This window comes from Lynx rufus, unplaced genomic scaffold (assembly GCF_022079265.1).
Source record: "Lynx rufus isolate CCGP_SWC_20201006 ecotype Redwood Valley unplaced genomic scaffold, mLynRuf1.p SCAF_20, whole genome shotgun sequence".
Classification (NCBI taxonomy): domain Eukaryota; kingdom Metazoa; phylum Chordata; class Mammalia; order Carnivora; family Felidae; genus Lynx; species Lynx rufus.
Genome location: NW_025814835.1, coordinates 15431281 through 15449945, shown reverse-complemented (window position 1 = coordinate 15449945; position 18665 = coordinate 15431281).

Sequence of the window (18665 nt, the reverse complement as noted above, 5' to 3'; positions counted from 1 at the left end):
AAGCAGCAAACATGGAGCTACCAGGTGTCATCTCTTGTGGGGTTAAAACAGCATGAATTTGTCAGCATCCATGTGTGGAAATATACACAGAGTACTGCCAATCAGAGAAGTTCACTTGAGCCCCATGTTTAGAGTTTTAACTGAAGCTTCATCTCGTAGGCATGATTGATTGCCCAGGTAGGGATCTCAGTCCCTAGTCTTTCCAGAGATCTACTGATGCTGCATGATCCAACCCCTCCCCCCCCATATTACATTGTTGGTCCTTCTGCTGTGGCCAGCCCCCACCCTAAATTATATTATTAGACTATCCTGACACAAGGTCCATAAGCAAAGACACTCCTATATACTCCTATCAGGCATGACATGCAAGGCCTTGGAGATAACCTTCCAGAAATTGAGGGCAAAGGCCAAACCTCTCCTTGGGCAATTGTTAGATTCTTTGTTGCACAGGGGAAGACCACGGATAAGAGAGAAACAAACTGTTTGCAGTCATGCTAAGTTTGAGATGCTCATCTCATATCAAAATATAGATGTTGAGTAACAGTTAAAGAAACATACCTAGGGTTCAAGAATGAGAAGACTGGACTGGAAATTCAAATTTTGAAGCCTATAGACGGTATTTAAATGTCACAGCAGAGTTGCTGAATCACTATGTTGTACACCTGAAACTGATACAACATTGCGGGTCAACTATACTTCAGTATAAACAAATAGACAAATGTATCTCACAGGATGGAATAAGATGAACTAGAAAATCATTTCAGAGGAATGAAGTGTATCAGGCCTGAGCCTTGGAGGATAGCCACATACCTACGTCAGGAAAAGGAAGAAAATCTAGCAAAGGAGATTGAGAAGGAATGGCCACTCTTGCAGGAGAAAAATGAGGAAAATTTAGGAAATGTTTATCAAAAAAGTGAGTTATGTAGAGAAATGACCCAATATTTTGGAAATGCATTCTTAAGTATTTCTAGATGAAATAACATAACATCTGCAACTTTCAAATGGTTCAGTAAAAATTAAAAAATAAAAATATATTTCTGGGGTGTTCGGATGGCTCAGCCAGTCAAGGGTCCAACTCTTGATTTCGGCTCAGGTCATGATCTCACAGTTTGTGAGACTGAGCCACACTTGGGACCACACTGACAGCACAGAGCCTACTTAGGATTCTCTCTCCTTCTCCTTCTGCTCCTCTCTTGCATGCACTCTTTCTCTTTCTCTCTCAAAATGAACACACATTTAAAAAATATTTATATATATTTGCAAGCACAAGGGCAATACAACAAAATGTACTAAAAATTACTGAATCTAAGTGTACAGTGTATGGGGTGCTCCCTCTATTATTTATTCCACTTTTTGTATTTTTGAATACAAATGAGGTATTCACAAGGAAATGCCAGATGAGAAAAGACAGGGTACTAAGTAAGACCAGTGCCATAATGTTCCTGAAAAATCAGACGGTAAGAGCAGATGATGAACTCTGGGGATTTGGACTTTGGGATCTGGGATTTGGTAAAGTTAGGGAAATACAGAATGGAAAATGAGAACAAGCATGGAGATTTTCTCTAACGGAAAAACTGATCAAGGGCTAAAATAACGTAGCAAGGACGCAAGTAGAGTGGCGACAACTAGCAGGGATAAAAGGGTGAAGCCTTCAGAAGGAGCAGACATTTGAGCTGTGCCTGCAAGAATCCGGAGGTTCTCACCAGAGTGAGGAAAAGGGAAGGGAATTTCAGGCCAGAACAACATATGCGAAGGCACAGAGGTGCGAGAAAGGTATGATACAACACTTAGTCTGGTACCTACAGTTTGGCTAGGACTGAAGCTGAAAGATGAGGACAGGGTACCTCACAAAACAGCAGAGTTCTTCCTCTGAAGTTCCCAAAAGTGAGAATACCCTGGGGCACTGGTTAAAATGCAGATTTACAGATTCCACCAAAGACCCACTGAATCAGAATCCCTGCAGATGGAACTCAGACTGGGAAGGGGAACAGGAGGACTTGTGAGGCAGGACAGCATGTGAGTGTGTGTCCTCTCCACATCACATGGCCCTTCCGCTCTGCCATCCCCATTGATAGCTTTTCTCCATTTTTCTTACCGCACCCCCCCTCCCCCGCCACCTGAGTGCGCACAGTTTCTGCTCCCCAGAGCTCTGGTTTGCTTGTGGCTTCATCTTACATGATATTGCCTCCAACTAACACCTTTCAGCACAAACATCCACCACAAACAGACATCTGCATCTGAATGTGTCTACACCTTTTCATTCCTATTACAGAGAGAAACAGAAGGGAAAAGAGTGAGAAAAAAGGAGGAAGAAAGACTGACGGCTGCATAGAAGGAGTCACAAGTCCATGCCAGCTTCAATAAGCAGTGACTAGGGGAACATCACATGTACATAAGGCCCATCTCATGTACACATGTACATAGCAATAGCAGTGCTCCTCAAAATGCCAGTCCACAGTGAGAAAAGGGGCTTGTTCCAGAACGTAAATGAATGCACTGCTTCCTTCATCAATAAAGTCTTGCTATGGAAAAAAAAAAAAAAAACAAGTCAGCCGAACCGAATGCAGTACTTAGTGACAGTTCATTTATACTCCAGCCCAAGCTCCTTATCTTACTCAGGACTGGTAACAAACAGTTCAAAGACCAGTAGTCGGTCCACAGACCACACTTTGAAGAACATGGCTCTCAACAGAACGGTGGATAAAACAGGCATTTAAAATAATGCCAGATACAACACATGTTGATGTTAGTGATCAAAAACTGTCCTTCTAGCAAACCCATGAAGAGAGTATTCTTAAAAAACACAAAACTGTAAGACAGACTTCATCCCCAAGCATGAGACCATATTTCTAAAAATAACGAGAAATCAGCTTCAAGTTTAGTTCCCCACTGAACATAACTCAGAATACCAGCCAGTAAAATGTGTGTTTTTATAAAGAAAAAAGACTGAACCCCAAGAGCACCAGAGGTATGCCTTTATAGCTGATTTTTATTTGTTTCTACCAGCTACAGTCACTAGAGTGACCTGGGGAGCATAAAAGTCAGAGAACATTTTTTTAAACTCTCTTCAAGACTGTTAGGAGGTATAAAATACACACCTTGAGCAAAATAAATGTATGCACCTCAAGAAGGTAATAAATCACTTGTAGCTTTATTGTTGTCAGTCATTGGTTCTTGAAGGGCAAACTGTACTTGATTCTTGACTTGTTCTTTGCTTCACTGATCGGCAACTTTCCTTAGAAGTTACAAAGTTTTCACTGTTGACAACTCTGGGATTCTTTTTAAAAGTCACACTATGTTTTCTAAATCTTACTCCGTGGCCATATTGGTGTGCGATTCAATTCTACATACTTCAATCGAAGGCCTACTGTGTGCTGGGAACTGCTTCCTCTCTGCTCTGGAGCAAATCCAGACAGGAATAAAATGTCATCAAGGAACTCATATAATCCCTTAGGGAGACCCACGTGTGAGCATAAAACTAGAAATTAATGTAGGCTGCAATTACTGTTGTAATTGGGCAAGAAACGGGAATGGTTAATTCCGATAATGGGAACACAGAAAGATATCACAGAAGTCCTAGAAGGAGAAGTGGATTTCAAGAGGCAAGGAAAGAAAGAAGTAAAGAACATCCCAAGCATAGGAAATAATTGAACTCAGTCTTGGCAGAGTATGTTTCATTCGGGAAACTTCAAGTTACCTTCTAATAGCCCATAAAATGTGTTGAGGGAAGAGTAGACAGAGTGAGTAAGAGCATACAGACTTATACCTGCAAGTTGTGTTCATGGTATGTGAGCAGTCCAAGGCTACAAGATCAAGGTTGTGGAGAAGAGTGGCAGACTCGGACTGGGGTGCTGATTTGGGCTACATTATGAAAGGCTTTGAATGTCATTCTGAAGGACTCAGTGCAAGGAAGAAATGGCACTGTAAAATAATAGCCTTTGTAGTAGATCATAATATTTGAATTTTTCGTTCCCTCCTTATAGCAATTTTCTCTGCATCATTGCCTTTGGCCTCCATCATGTGATTTGCTTTGCTCTGTGATTTTCTAACAGAGTAGAATGCGAGCAGATATGCCCTATATCACTCTCAAGTGGAAACTTGTAGAAGCAATGAAGATTTTTGCCAGACTATTTGCTCTTGTAGCTTTGCCGTGGAGAGAGTCTACTTCTTTAGCTTGAGTCTTAGGATGGAAAGAATCATGGAACAGAACTCAACTTCTATTACCACACACTGGGTAAGACCCAGACTAGCTGACTGGAGGTCACCAACAAAGTAAGGAAAAAAATACAAGTATCTGCTGTTGAAATTTAATGAGATTTCAAGATTTCTTTGTTACCCAGGATAATGCAGTAAAAGGTGACTTATTTACCCTTTTAAAATTACAAAATTAGGGGGCCCCTGGGTGGCTCAGTCAGTTAAGCATCTGACTTCAGCTCAGGTCATGAGCTCACTGTTCATGAGTTCGAGCCCTGCATCAGGCTCTATGCTGACAGCTCAGAGCCTGGAGCCTGCTTCAGATTCTGTCTCCCTCTCTCTCTGCCCCTTCCCTACTCATTCCCTCTCTCTCTCTCTCTCTCTCTCTCTCTCAAAAATAAATAAACATATTTATTTAAATATGTATTAAATATTTATTAATTTATTATTTATTAAATTATTTAATATTAAATATTTATTAAAATTTATTAAAATATTTAAAAATATTTTTTAAAATAAAATAAAATCATAAAATTATAAATTTTTATTGTAAAACATAGTGAAAATTATAAAGAAAAATAAAATTACCTATAATCACAATCCCCAAAGATAATCACAGGTAACATTTTGACCATACCTTGTACTACCTATCAATCAAAAAGTAAAGCAGTGAAGTTTTTAGAAGCAAACATAGGAAAATATTTTCATTATCTTGGGGTAGGCAAAGATTTCTTACACAGGACACAAAACAGGGTAAAGTAAAAGACTGTGATATTGCACTACACTAAAATAAAAGATGCCTATTAACAAAAGACACCAGGAAAAGTGTGAAAAAGCAAGCCACAGAATGGTACAAAACATGTATAAGCTCTATGTCCATGTCCAACATAAGGGATCATGCTCAGGATGTGTAAAGAAGAAAGCAAATATGTCAGTAGAAAAATGGTCAAAACACTCGAACTGGCCTTTCAACCAACAATATGTTATTTCCTCTTCTGGTGCTGGTTATACTCATGAGTTAACTTTGTAAAAATCAGTGCAGCTATATGCTTATTATAATCTGTGTGTGTGTGTGTGTGTGTGTGTGTGTGTGTGTGTATGATGTTATACCTCAATACAAATAAACATTAAAAATGATAGTATCCAAATTAGTGTAGATGTAAAGTCTTAACAAGCAACTTCTCAAAAGGGGAAGGATCCTTTCTTTCAGAAGTTTAGCACACACAGCACAAACTATTAGAGATTTCTGCAAAACTTTGTAATTGGCAACATAATATTGGTTGTCAGAGCTCTTGATATCTTACCCAGAGGATTTTAATGAATATAATTTGGAGATATACATCAGGCTTCACTAACCCTGCACAATCCTCTGGTCAGATAGCAACAAATGTGAAAGATAAATTTGCTTTTCATTTGCCTTATCCTTCCTTTAAGTACCACAGAAATAATATTTCAATCAATACATCTGATCTTTTCAAATTATATTATCTTCTTTTAGAGAGCCCAAATAAAAGATGTTTTGAATAGAGGAAGCAATTTGGTTTCTTTTACATTTTTGTAATAAAATCTATTTAAATGCAATCCCTTTACCAATTAAATTATGTCACTAGTTGCTGTTAGTTGTTATTCTTTTTAAAAAAAAATCAAAACTAAAATTCAAAGTGATATTCCAAGATTTTATCACTTAATAGTTTAAAAAAACTCTTTCATAAAATAAAAACTTTTTGATATATTTAGGCTATTACAAATTAATTTTTAGGATAGTTCACTCATCTGTTACTGTTTTCTTTTACATCACTGGAGATATAATGTAGTAATGATCATAAAATGATTTATTTATTCAAAAAATATTTATTCAGGGGCATCTGAGTGGCTCAGTGGGTTAAGCGTCTGACTTCGGCTCAGGTCATCTCACGATTTATGAGTTCAAGCCCCACGTCGGGCTCTGTGCTGACACCTCAGAGACTGGAGCCTGCTTCAAATTCTGTGTCTCCCTCTCTCTCTCTGTCCTTCCTCTGCTCATGCTCTGTCTCTCTCTCTCAAAAAATAAACATTAAAAAAATTTTTTTTAATTTATTTAGTACCTACTGTGTACCAGCATTTGGGAGGCTGGGGGTAAACAGAGAGACAAGGTCCCTTTTCAAAGAGCTTACCTTTTACAGGAGAGCAATAATCAGGATATGTGGAAAGAAGGACACTGATGTATGAGAGGGGCTTGGGGGGACTCCCCCAGCTGCACAGACAGAGGATCCCTGAGGAACTGGGATCTGGATCATAGGAGGACCTGTATTCATTTGCTTGGATTGCCAGGCAAAGTCCCACAAGCCAAGTAGCTAAAACCAAAGTGAATTGTCTCGCAGCTCTAGAAGCTAGAAATCAGAGATCAAGGTATTGGCAGGTTTGGTTCCTTCTGAGCTTTGTGAGGGAGAATCCATTCCATGTCTCTCCCCTTGCTTCTGGTGGTCTGCTGACAATATTTGGCTTTCGTTGGCTTGTCGAAGGAACACTCGGATCTCTGCCTTCACCCTCACATGACATTCTCTCTGTATGCATGTCTGTCTCTGTGTCCAGATTTTCTCCTGCCAGTGCCTTGATCTCGAATTTCCAGCCTCCAGAATCGTGAGTCAATGGATTCCTGTTGTCCAAGCCTCCTAATCAGTGGCATTTTGTTAACAGCAGCCCTAGCGAATTAATACATGCATAATGATACCCAGTAATTAGTCTTTTTTAACTCCTAGTTTAGGGAATTCTAATGAAAACTTAAAAGAAAGCCCACAAGTTACTATCTAGAAGCAAGTTCTCTAAAGGGCAAATAAAAAATTCTTTTGAAGAAATAGCCTCTGTCTTTTGGGCTATTCAAATCAATGAATACTTGTCATTACGTTGATGGTAAGATCATCTATCTTCTTTTCATTCGGATATTTTGATACCGAGGTAGACACATTCTAATTGCACATTTCATAATTAGAATAAGTTAGTGGAATCATTAGAATTCATGTATTTGCCAATAGCAATTTAGATACTGAATAAAGCTGTTACTCTTTATCTAAAGCTTTTTTTATACTAAATTGACATGACCTGTTGACCACATGAAAGCTGTTTAAAAAAGTGACAACAGGCCCAAAATGGAGTCGCCTATATTGAAACCACGTCACCAAACCAAGGTTTAATACCTAACTTACCACCTTCTCTAGAAATGTAGTCTTAACCAGTCAGTGTGGAATTTTCTGGTCAGCACCAATGAGGTAATCTGTTACACAGACACCAGAGGAAGATGAGGTAATCTGCTTTTCCTTAGCCCTTCCTCCTTCTGCCTATAAAAACCTTCCACTTTGTACAGCCCTTTCCGGGTCCTTTCTACTTGCTAGATGGGATGCTGTCCAATTCGTGAGTCGTTGAAAAAAGCCAACTGGATCTGTAAATTTACTCAGTTGAGTTTTGCTATTTGACAAAGCTGGGGACAATTTTTAATTGTTGCCATAAAACTCGTGAAAGAAGCCTCCACTATCACTTGCCAGCGAAAAAGGCAAATTCTCTTCCTTATCTCTGAAACCAAAGCCTACCTATCGCCACAGAAAGTTTAGGAACATGGTTGAATTAAGAGTTTAGCCCTCGCTCTTTTCCTTGTGGATGGCCACAGCCAGAATGCAGGGCAGAATTGTGACCACCTTTAGCCCCTAGCCGGGAGATCCTGTATCTGATCCATTAATAACAAAGCGACTGTTCTTTCCAACAAGCTACAGGAAGTTCAGAGTCAGCCAAGGTGGAGATTTCCCTTTGAGATCAGCCCTAGGGCCCGCCAAGGCCCGGTGAAAAACTGACAAGAGCAGAAAAAAGCTCCAGAGAGTTTCCCTTTTAAAATGCCAGGATCAATATGTCTGTCATCTGACTTAGCCTAAAAAATGAAAGCTCATGAATCTCAGGGAGCACAATTACCCTCTTGCACCATATTCCACTGCCCCGAAGTGGCTACCACTTAATTGCCTTTAGGTTGGAACATCAGTATCTGTAAATGGAAGGAGTAGATCTCTCTCTTAATTTCTGACTGAAATTCTTTTGTCTTTCCCTGCTCTCTGTGACAAAGGCTCTATAGTTCTTCTGAGATGAATAGCAGAAGACAGTGCAACAAATTAATACAAATGAAGTCATTCCTGAGTGACTCCATCTGCTTTAGAAATAAGGCTCGGACAATAATGTGGCCAAGATCCAGATAATTAGGCCTGACTCCAAATGAAGGCACACAGGTAACTTATAGCTTCATTAACTCTCTTCAAGAAGGCAGACATCCAAAAACTAACCTTAATAGAGGCAGCATATGATCCATTGACAATCTGTTTGATATTAAAAAATGAACTTTGTTTTTGCAACGTTGCACGAACAGTAGGCAAATAACATATGCAAGTCAAAATACCATGGACCAAGGCATGGTTTAGCCTCCTAGATGCCAGGCTCAAAATTCAGAGAACAAAGACCTTAATTTTTGTTTACAGAATTTAATCAAAAGGCATTAATAATCTAGCAACTAAGAAAGGCACATAAGGTGTCTGCAAGTGTCTTTTCTCTGTAATCAACAGGAAGATTATTAGGTAATAACAAATGTTATTCATCTTCATAATGGCTAAATGACAGCCTGTTTAAAAATAACAAATGACTACTCCTCATTGACTATTACAGGGTGAGCATGACCTTCACGTATTTTAAGCAAACAAGTCCTCTTTTCAAAGGCTTCAGGAGTCCTTTAATTGATAATGATGAGATGTTTTATCTTTACCAAGGGATGCTAAACCTTTTAAGATGCTATTTAAATTAAGATAATTTTATACAGCCCCCTGAGTTAGAAAAGACCCTGAAGGTCTCACACTGATTTTTTTTTTCATAAACAAGATATTAATGAACCACAAATGTAATTAGCTAACGGTATATAGAAACTTTGTATAGAAATGTTTCTTCTTTGTCCTTCCTGATGTTTCTATCGTGAAACAGTTGAGTTTCCATTCACAGGTCAAAAAAATAAGTAGAAGAATTCAAAAATAGATTCTTAAAGATTATATTTATCTCCTTGGAAGCACAAGCATTATACATATCTACTTACTGAACATATCAGGGCTTCAACTGAAAGCTCTCTGTGGCTTCTGAACGGTTGTGACAATCACACTGCGCACAACTCACAAACACCTCTTCCGGTACCTTGTTTTCAGCTTTCCGCATCTCCCAACCCGCACTTTCAGAGATACCACATGATTAGCGGCTCCAACGCGACCCAGCAGCCGTGACGTGCAGAATTTAGTTGGGGAAACCTTCGCGGATAACCTGCTGGCCTTCCTGTCACATAACCGAGTAAACCGAGCAGCTAAAAACACTGCTGTCACGGTTTCAAGATCCGGGCCAAACCGCCGGAGCTATTGGAGGCCCCAGTCCTTTCCCAGGGCCCTACCGTAATGATCAGAGCAATGGTCCCTCAAAGATGTGCACACCCCAATCCCTGAAACCTATGAAAATGTTACCATAATGATAAAGGACACTTTTCAGATGCATTTAGTTAATGATCCTGAGATGGAAGAGGATGAAATGATGGACTTTGAAGACGGAGGAAGGGGCCACAAGCCGGAGAATGCAGGTGGCCTCTAGGAGGTGGGAAAGCAAGGAAACAGATCTTCCCTTCAGCCTCCAGAAGGGGCACAGCCCTGCTGCTGCCTTAATTTTAGACCAACTGTAACTGATTTTGGACCTCTGACCTCCAGGAATGTAAGATAATGCATCTGCATTGTTTTAAGCCACTGTGTTTGCGGTGACGTGTTACAGCAGCCGTGGACACCAGTGCACCTACGTGTGTCTTTGGACTCAGAACCTAAAAACGAGCCAGTGGCTGGGGCTCCTCATTAGTAAGGTATTCCTCCCTCTTGGTAATAAAAGCATCACCATAGATAAAAAGCAATGGCAGAGTTCCATGGCAGAATTTTTTTTTAAGCCCCAAATTAAGCTGCTTTCTTCTTTTCTCTGTCAGACAAAAATTTTAAAGTGTCACCAAACTTTCTTGACGCTGGAGCCCCTTAACCATGTTATAAAAAAGAAGTAAGTCTTTTATCTGACAATGGGCAGCATACTTTACATTTTACGCCTTCACTTCCTCCTCTGTAACTGACCGGGTTCAACCAAATGTTCTCCAAATTTATTCCTGAGGTTCTAGCTTACACCAGAGTCTTTGACTAATTTCCATAATGTGAAAATACATATTACTCTTACCCAACAAAGAGGCAAGCTTTCCTTTGTGCTTCGTGTGATGATAATCTTGATTATTTCACCTCAGGTCCCATTTCTTCCAGAGGGAAATTTTTTGCTACAAATCAGCAAAGGTTATTTATCATCGACCCGCCTTTTCTCAGGGATGAGTATACACATTGATTTTGTAACATGGTTATCAAATTGTCTCCATAAATCAGCTAATAGCCAAACAAATAATGTCACAAACAAAAGTAAAAGATACCTCGGTCTTCACAGGAAGGAGTGAGCCTTGACTTCCAAAAAGCTACACGATGTACACCAACCACTACAACTAAAAGCATCTTTAGAAGTCCTTGTCCCACACTCAGGCCAAACTGGGAGACTGTCATCCTAAAGCCTGTGGCTTTTCTAAATGCATGTATCTAAAGTAGCCTGCCAGCTGGGAGATGGAGAAGGAGTTGTTTTCTGATAAAGCTTTAGGCACATAGTTTAAGTTAACGAGACATGGCAAGAGCAGGTGGGTAATTCGATGTTCACACACTGTAATGGGCCAAAGGCTAATTACTATTCACTGTAAAATGAACATAAAAGTAGCAATTACGCCTTCATCCTAGTGGATGTGATGTATTAAAAGCTATCAGCTTCACCTTCTGTAATAACAACTTTTGTCTGTTTGTACCAGGATGTTGGAAAATAAGACGGACGTGGCAAGGGGGAGCTCTGTGGCTTCCACACAAGAACAAACGTTGGATCCTCACCGTCCCTCCTCGTGTGCTCGAGACACAAAGGATAGATGAAGCCCTTGGCTTAGAAATCATTTGTACATGTGATGCTTTTCTTCCCCGGCTGTGAAATGCTGCTAAATTAATGGTTCACATAGAGATTTTCCTGTGCCACCTCCTCCAGTCACCTGTGAACCACAGATAAATATTGAGTTCACAAGGGGAACGTCTCAACCACCAAGTTCAAATGGTCAGTTAGGAACACATGTGAGTGGCGCTGGCAGGCGGGGCCGAGTGGCCATCATTTTCATCTTTGCCAAAAGCATCCAACAAACAGGACTAATCCATCCCCTCGTCTTATAACAACGAAAATCTGTAAAGAGTACACAGAGGAGATTCAGAAAAGAAAGATAAAGAGTAAGGTTCAGAGATGCCAATATCACAGAATAAATCATCTTTGGTACTAGAACGAAAATCTTAAGTGTTCGGACAGAAAAGAACCATGATCTCCGAAGTAGAGAAAAAGAACGCGGGATAGCTGAACATGAATCGCAAAGGGAATTCTTATTTCCAGATCCGGGAAATGGAAATCAGCTTCGGTCTTGTCCGTCAAGATCCTACCGCGTGAATGCTTCTAAGATATACCTATTTAGTGAATTTCTGACCAGACATGAAAGGACTATTCTGTGCAGCCTGGACCCTGCATCCATGCTTTTACTCTGTCTCAGCTTGTTCTGTGATTAACCCTCAACTTTTCACCCAGAGCCTCTCACTGGTTTATAGAGAGTCTCCTCTGTCATGTACCAGCATCATGCAGAGGAACCTGCCAGCTCTTTGCTCTCTCTGGCTTGACCTCAGGCTCGAGAGCTACCCCTCGAGCTGTCCTGGAAAAGGTGGCCAGGTAGATCCAGCACCTCCCCACGTACTCAGCAGACATTAGAAAACTGTGCATGAAATGCCAATTCGTTTATAAACTGGGAACTGTAACATATTATGGTGATGTACTAGTTTACCTATGTACACAGTCAATGCAATGCTTTTTACTTAGTCCAAGATGTAATTCCCTAAACAATGTAAGGATAACTTTACAGGGAAAAGGACTTAAATTTGGTATTAAAAGACATCAGCCTAGAGTAAGGTTTCTGCCCAGCTGCCCAGCTTCTTTCTTTCTTTTTTTTTTCTCTTTTTTTTTTTTTTTTTTTTTTTGAGAGAGAGAGAGAGAGAGAGAGAGAGAATGAATCTCAAGCAGGTTCCATGCTCAGATCCCATTACCCTGGGATCATGACCTAAGCTGAAATCAAGACCTGGCCACTCAACTGACTGAGCCACCCAGGTGCCCACCCCAGCTTATTTCTATCTTTGCCTCAATCTACACTTCTCTTGGACTCTTTTTCTTATTACCAAATTTTAAAAGAAAATCCCACCTGCAGTTTACTGAGGGAGACATAGTTTGACATATCTTACTCTCCAAAGCCTCCAGGCATTTCCTTGGAACTTTGGGGTTGGCTTAAAGTATCGCTCCCGGAGATGACGGGGCAGAGCACTGAGGAAGTTTTGATCTGTGCCAGGAAAACATCAGTGCCCATGATAGCTGAGCCACCTGGACCCTCTTCGAGCTCTCTGCCCAGCAGGCTTCCTTGCCAAGAGACGTCCCAAACCATTATGCGGCTGCCAATGTGCCCACCTCCCACATCTATCCTTAGGATAAAGAAAGTTAGGAAATGTGACGACCCTACAAGCTTCTCAGAGATACACGCAAACCGCACGACTTTCATTTTGTCACTTGCAAGACAAGTTGAGAGGGCTGTGAATATGTCTACGGTACAAATTATATCCCAATGTTCTAAATGCATTCTACTCTGTGGGTGTTGCAATCCAATATTGATTTTATTTAGAGCAAAAAGAATTATTTGATGACAAAATTTAAATTTATACTACATAAAAATTCAATTTTTTAGAAAAGCTTTACTTCCAGATATATTACAACTATTCTGCAGCTACAGGCTTCTGACTTCCTTAACTCCTTCAAGGCAATGATCTGAATCTCAAATGCAGTTAATGACTTCTTTTCATTCTTTAAACAGTGATTTCCCTCATCAAGATAAAGCTGGAGACCACCCAATGTCTCCTGACCTCCCTGGTCTAATTATGGTTGCATGGTTTTCTTTAATCTTACCGCTTTAAGATTTGTCTGAAACAGGCTTTACAGCATTTACCTTCCCATCATTCTTAGCTTACTTCCTGATTTTATGTACCCTTGTCTGCTCAAGGAGATTACTAAGGTTACTGATGTGTTTTTAATGTAAATATTCCCCCTTTGTCATGAAAAGGGAAAATTACAAAGATGTCGAGTAATATTGAATGTAAATAAGCCTTTCTCACCTCAGCTAATGCTGAATTTCTGTCACTTAGTAAATAAGCTGGTATCAGAGTAGGATTAATGTCAACAATCCACTGAAGGTTGCTAGTTTGAGGCAAAACAATAAAGCAAAGACTACAAAATACTAATGACTCTTCTGGGTGTCGGTACTCCTAGCTTTCCACAGGATTCATAGATCTAAATTCTGTCTTTCTGATATTAACATGGCGGCGGACCATTAAAATATGAACACGGGTAACTTAAAAATAAACAACTCTCTGGAGATTAGGTATATGACCCAGGTGTTAGCAGTAATGCTGAGCCTCACATTTTCAGTTTATTCCCAGAAATTTAAAGGCACTGAAAGGTATGCCATTCATTCAGGGCCATTCATCATTAGCAACTAAATGCTAGAGAGGGACAGGCAGACATTAGTATCAAAACACACAGGTGAATCAGAAGTAAAGGCAAATGGAACTATGTCCTAAACCAGGGGTCAGCAAAGCGTCAGAGACTTGTATGTGGCCTGCAAAGCCCAAAATATTTACTGTCTGAACCCTGTCTATTCTACACTCAAACCTAAATGTGAAAACCAGTTTATGTGTGACCTCTGAGCTGCAGGGAACTGGGGACCTTCTGCAGAGTCCAAGCCCAGGTGTGTGTATGCACCTTACTAAGGAACCCCAAAAGCAGACGTTGAGATGAGAGTTTGGGTGCTCCCAGGAGAAACCAGAAAGGGAGGGGGAAGCAAGACAGAGCAGGGAAAGAAACGAAGCAAGTGTGAAATTTCAGGCCAAGCCCCAGCCTCAGCCTGATCCTATAGAGAATTCAGGAGTGTAAATGATATCTCAGAGGTGCTCCCACCCCCAGGCAAAAGAGATGGGCTTCCACAATCAGGCACCAATCATCGGCTGAGGGAGGAGGGTGGACAAAAAACTCCTAGCCACTTTCTTCTATCTGGGTGTACAGGCAAAGCAATGCCATCACACCAAGGGCAGGGCTCCGAAGGAAGTTACAGGCGTGAGTCATTCGAAGCAGTGCATATGGAAGCTGGACGATGGGCACAGGAGCCCACAGAACAGCAGAAGGGAACTGAGGGGATCTAGGTGGAGCACAGGCCCAGTCCGATACTAGATGTGTGTGCACATGCACACAGCAGGGATGTGGCAGAGAAGATTCAGTGTTGAGTGGCAAAGGATTGTCCTGATGATGTCCTTATCAGACTCATGGAGAGGCCTTGGCTCCACCCTGGTCTTAGTGAAACACCTCTGTCCCAGGCTTGAAGCACAATGATAATAATAACAAGGTTAATATTTATTGAGCACTGTCAAAACGTACTAAACTCTTTCGATATATCATTTTATGCAATCCTCATACCAACTCTTCAAAGTTGGTATCATTTCCCCTTGTTTAGAGATACGCAACATAGGACTCAAAAGGGTTATTTAAATGACCCAAAGAGGGGCTCCTGGATGGCCCAGTGGTTTAAGCATCTGACTCTTGATTTTGGCTCAGGTCATGATCTCACAGTTCATGAGATGGAGCCCTCTGTCAGGCTCTGTGCTAACAGCAGGGAGCCTGCTTGGGATTTTCTCTCTCTTCCCTTGCACACACTTGGGCGCACACATGTGCACACTCTCTCTCAAAATAAACAAACATAAAACAAAACAAAATAAAATAAAATAAAATAGCCAAAGATACAGAAGGAAACAGGAGAGATGAAATGTGGACCTAAGTCTGTCTTACTCCAAAGCCCCCGTCTTCCTATTCTCTCACCTCTTGAAGCTGCTAAAATCAGAGAATATGCCATTCCCTAGAACAGATGTGAACAAATCTCAACAAGTAAGTACGTTTGTGCCACGGTACCTGTAAAAATCTCAGAGAAGGAAAGCACAAACAGAGAGAGAGAGAGAGAAAGGAAAGAGAGAGAAAGAGCTGCTTTACCCATCTCATTCAAGAGGGTTCCTGGGCTCGAAGGGCAACTAGAATGGAATGACTCTACTGCACTTTAGGTTTTTCAAACTATTTTTAATAAACAGAATGTATTTCTTATATAATTCAGTTTGCAGATTTGTATGCTAAGGGAAAGGGCCTGTGTGTGTTTTAGAGCAGTAGTTCTCAAACTTTAATGTACTCCTTATTTACTTGGGGAGTACATTTAAATGCACGTTCCCAGACCCGGTTCTCCAGGTTCCTGTTTCAGTGTCTCTAGGTGAGGCTCAGGCATCTGAATTCCTTACGGGAAACTCAAAGCAGATGGTGCACAGATTGCACTTTGAGAAACACTGTTTCCGAGGAATGGGCAAGAATACAAAAAGAACCCACTCACCCCAGGACTTTTGCCTGACCTGATATCATGGTAACTTCATAGGTGATACATACATAGATAATCTCTCCAGACTGACCACGCAGGTAGGTAAGAGTTTTCACTTACAGAAGAATTAGCCATAGGTGACCTCTCTGTATGCAATCTAATTACTGTTGTTAACTGAAAATTAAAGTTGTTAACTTTCGATATCGAATGCAATGGACAACAGCCAGGTATATTTTTGAATATAAATATGTGCACCAATTCAGGGGTGGTTGTGGATTGTTGTGGTTTTTTTGTTTGGTTTGGTTTTTGTTTTTTGTTTTTGTTTTTGTTTTTGCTCCCCCTCCCCCGCCCCCAGAAATTCCAAAATGAGTAGGAGGAAGAGGAGTTTGGTGTTCTGGCCAAGTTCTATTCTGGGGTAATTAAAATCCACCTGCTTAAAATTCTTTTCGTAAATCTCAGTAGCTACGGCCTTCTTCCTCACTTCCTGCTCTCAAGGCCCATAAAGCAGTGCCATTGTTAGCTGACTCCCCCCAGGGACACTCTTTGTAGCAAATGCAGGGGTGGCCATGTGTAAATCCAAATGTGAAGCAGATACGCTGTTAGTATCAACATATTACATAGAAACATGGGCAGTTAACATGTCCATCTGGCTTTGATGCCAGAACCTCAAAAAGTAGATTTCTAATGTTATTATATTTGGATCTTGTAAGGATAGCTTGATAGAGTCAAGTAAATTCACACTAAATTAATATACATGATTTATTGAGAGTGCATCTCATTACCTAGATAAATAGCAACTTGTCATAGAAAGGGCAATCTTGTGCTGGTTTTTTTCTTTTTTTTCCCTCCCAAATGATTCCAGTGTGGCCTTAGAATGTTTATTCAGAGTAAGAGGCTTATGTCCCTTCTCTTTCTAAGGACTTTCAAATACTTTGCACACAGTAGTGATTGACTCTGACAGTGTCCTTAATAAGACTTAAGTGGATGAGAGCAGTGGGCAAAATGAATAGAGAGAGAGAGACAGACAGAGAGACAGAGAGAGAGAGAAACTACCACGTGGTCCCTAAACGAAGAGGAAAGAAAAACACGCCACCAGATGGTATGTGGGGCAGCCGTCGCTTACAGCCATTAGAAGCAAAAGCATTCACTCTAATTTCTGGTATTGTATTTCTGTCTAAATATGGCAATAGAGCCTCCTTTGACTGGCTTTAGCTTTTGTGATGCAGCAAGAAAATTTGTTTGGCAGAAGGAGAACCCGCAAAAGAAACAGAAGGCAAGATCCCACAGGGACAACACGGGTCTGCCAACATAGAAATCACACAAAGGCAATAGATTTGGATGGCTGATCTGGAAACGCTGCAGAGGACCATCTTGCATTGTAGAATGAAAATTCACAAAGTCATCAAGATAGAGTCAGACTTTGCTTCCCCTAGTTCAAGTTACTCCACCTTGTATCAACAGGCTTATTTCAGCCAACACTAACTCTCGGAGGTGGTTCTCAAGAAAACAGACTATGATTGCTCTTCTGAACTCTTATGCAAACTTAAGCTTTTCAGACACCTGACCAAGCCTGTTTTTTAGCAACTATGACGTTTAGAAACCTAAGTAGACTTCATGTCAAAATAGAGTATTCGAATCTAGATATAGACGAACATAAGAGCAAAAGAGAGGTGAGTTTAAAAATCAAAGGACACAAAATTAAAATAACATTAAAAATACCAAAGACTCAAAAATATCTTAAATATCTCATTTTGTTGATATTTGTAGAGTTTTGCATTGCAGAGGAATTAATATTTTTATAAGAAATGAGAGCATCCAATTCTAACAAGCCAAAGGTGTTTAAAACACAAAAAGGTTGAACAGAGGGCTTCTGGTTCAGAAATATGCAGCTTTTTATTTGAAAATGCTCAGTAATGTCTTGGTTGATTGAAATTGCTAATCAAGGTAAAAGATGTATGATTCAAGCAATTACAGAGCAAATATAGTTTCTTATTTGCAAGACACACAGTGGATGCCTAAACAGGATTTTAATAAACATTTTGCAATACTTCACACCTTAGATGTTTTCAATTATTTACTATTTATTCTTTCTTCCTTTCTTTTTTTTCCCTCTTTTTTCCCTTTATCTCTACTATATGACTAGCTAGCTAATCCTAAAACAGTATGTCCCAAATCTTCCATTACTCCAGATACATATTAGAATACCAGTAAGTCTTTGGTACGTGAATAAATACATGGTGAATGAATGGATGGTGGGCAAATAGAGAAGTAAACAGATGAATAAATAGGCAAAGGAATGAGTGCGGTCTTAAGTCAGGTGCCATGGGGTACAGACTAAGATGGAGACTTGTGTGTGGGAGACTGGTGTGCTCTCTCACTCCTAAAGGAGAGAGGGAAGTGGATGGGATGAGGGAGGAGCTAAGCTGTGATGTAGTTTCAACAGAAACTTGGAGGTCTCCTTGGAGGTCCCAAAAGGAGCTCTGGAGCTGGGACAGCCCTTCAGAGCTGTCTCATGCTGAGGCACAGGACATGGGCCTTTACATCCCACATCAACCAAGACAGAAGGGGGCATAACTCTAGACAAACAAGTCTTTCAATGGAGGACAGGTCCCAGAGAAGGACTCAGCTGAGAGGCACTGTTAGCCACCCTCCCAGAAGCTGAAGAATGGATGCCTTGGTTGGGAAGGGGGGAACAGGGTGGTGTCCAACAGCACCCGCAAGAGTACCTTTACATAAATCTCCACCAGTGAACCTTAAAAGGGTCTAATGAAAACACTCAAGTTAGCAGCATGTTCAAATTTCCAAAAGCAACTAAATGTTGGCTTTTGGATTAGGCGGCTTCCAAGCGACCCCA